Below are 2,113 nucleotides of genomic sequence, written 5' to 3' on the forward strand. Positions count from 1 at the left end.
GTGTGGATGGTCAGGGTGGATGGTCGTGTGTGGATGGGTCAGGGTGGATGGTCAGGGTGGATGGTCAGGGTCAGGGTGGATGGTCGGGGTGGATGGTCGGGGTGGATGGGTAGGGTGGATGGTCAGGGTGGATAGTCGGGATGGATGGTCAGGGTGGATGGTCTGGGTGGATGGTCTGTGTGGATGGTCAGGGTGGATGGTCAGGGTGGATAGTCGGGATGGATGGTCGGTGTGGATGGGTAGGGTGGCTGGTCGGGGTGAATGGTCAGGGTGGATGGTCAGGGTGGATGGTCAGGGTCATTGTGGATGGTCAGGGTGGATGGTCGGGGTGGATGGTCGGTGTGGATTGGTAGGGTGGATGGTCAGGGTGGATGGTCAGGGTGGATGGTCAGGGTGGATGGGTAGTGTGGATGGTCAGGGTGGATGGTCGGGGTGACTGGTCGGGGTGAATGGTCAGGGTGGATGGTCAGGGTGGATGGTCAGGGTGGATGGGTAGGGTGGATGGTCAGGGTGGATGGTCAGGGTGGATGGGTAGTGTGGATGGTTGGGGTGGATGGTCGGGGTGGATGGTCAGGGTGGATGGTCAGGGTGGATGGGTAGGGTGGATGGTCGGGGTGGATGGGTAGGGTGGATGGTCGGGGTGGATGGGTAGTGTTGATGGGTAGGGTGGATGGGTGTGGATGGTCAGGGTGGATGGTCAGGGTGGATGGTCAGGGGGTGGATGGGTAGTGTGGATGGTTAGGGTGGATGGTCAGGGTGGATGGGTAGGGTGGATGGTCAGGGTGGATGGGTAGGGTGGATGGTCGGGGGGTGGATGGGTAGGGTGGATGGTAGGGGTGGATGGGTAGGTGGATGGGTAGTGTGGATGGTCAGGGTGGATGGGTAGTGTGGATGGTCAGGGTGGATGGTAGGATGGATGGGTAGGGTGGATGGGTAGTGTGGATGGGTAGAGGGATGGGTAGTGTGGATGGTCAGGGTGGATGGGTAGTGTAGATGGGTAGGGTGGATGGGTAGGGTGGATGGGCAGGGTGGATGGGTAGGGTGGATGGTCAGGGTGGATGGGTAGGGTAGATGGGTAGGGTGGATGGGTAGGGTGGATGGGTAGGGTGGATGGGTAGGGTGGATGGGTAGGGTGGATGGGTAGGGTGGATGGGTAGGGTGGATGGGTAGGGTGGATGGTCAGGGTGGATGGTCAGGGTGGATGGGTAGGGTGGATGGTCAGGTTGGATGGGTCAGTGGTGTGCAACTGCAGCCCACAATTTGGGATGTTCCTTTGGGATGTTCCCATTGGTTGGTGGTGGTGGCCCTGTGTTCTAGCTAACTAGCTACACCGTGTTCTACAGCGCCTTCAGGAAGTATTCACACCCCTTGACTTTTTCCGTATTTTGTTGTGTTACAGCCTGAATTTAAAATGTCTTACATTTATTAAACATATGTTTCCCATGCCAATAAAGCCCTTTTAATTGAATTTAATTGAGAGAGAGAGGGAAAGAGAGAGAGAGAGACACAGAGACACAGACACAGAGAGAGAGGGAGAGGGTGAGAGAGAGAGGGAAAGAGAGAGAGAGAGACACAGAGACACAGACACAGAGAGAGAGGGAGAGGGTGAGAGAGAGAGGGAAAGAGAGAGAGAGAGACACAGAGACACAGACACAGAGAGAGAGGGAGAGGGTGAGAGAGAGAGGGAAAGAGAGAGAGAGAGACACAGAGACACAGACACAGAGAGAGAGGGAGAGGGTGAAAAGAGAAACAGACAGAGAGAAAGAGCACTTGAGAGAGACTTAGAGAGCTCATCAACCAATCAATGAGCTCCCTCCTTCCTCGCTCTTCTGTCTGATTGGCTGCTGCCCCTGTAGCCAGTCCCCTCCCCCTCTGTGTTACTGCAGCTCAGTCTATTCTATCTCGCTCTCTTTTTCTCTTTCTCTCTCTCTTTCTCTCTCTCTCTCTGTCTGTTGCCGTAGCGATCTCCTCTCTCCTTTTCTCTCTCTCTCCCTCTCTCTCTCTGTCTGTTGCCATAGCGATCTCCTCTCTCTCCCCGGACCCCGCAGCATAACCCCCTGCACGGATAGACCTGGCCTTTATCGTTATAAAGATGAATCCACCGTGGAATATC

The 2,113-nt window shown here is 55.7% G+C and overlaps 1 protein-coding gene across 6 annotated transcripts in view; it reads left to right on the forward strand.

Annotated features, from left to right (window-relative positions):
- Positions 1–1,963: 1,963 nt before the first annotated feature.
- Positions 1,964–2,113, forward strand: part of LOC121839426 (tripartite motif-containing protein 2-like) — a 36,231-nt gene continuing 36,081 nt past the window's right edge. For all 6 annotated transcript variants that reach the window (XR_006078981.1, XM_042298526.1, XM_042298527.1 and 3 more), the window contains exon 1: positions 1,964–2,113. This exon is cut by the window's right edge and continues 38 nt beyond it. The gene's annotated coding sequence lies outside the window, so the exon portion shown is untranslated.

This window comes from Oncorhynchus tshawytscha, linkage group LG15 (assembly GCF_018296145.1).
Source record: "Oncorhynchus tshawytscha isolate Ot180627B linkage group LG15, Otsh_v2.0, whole genome shotgun sequence".
Classification (NCBI taxonomy): Eukaryota; Metazoa; Chordata; class Actinopteri; order Salmoniformes; family Salmonidae; genus Oncorhynchus; species Oncorhynchus tshawytscha.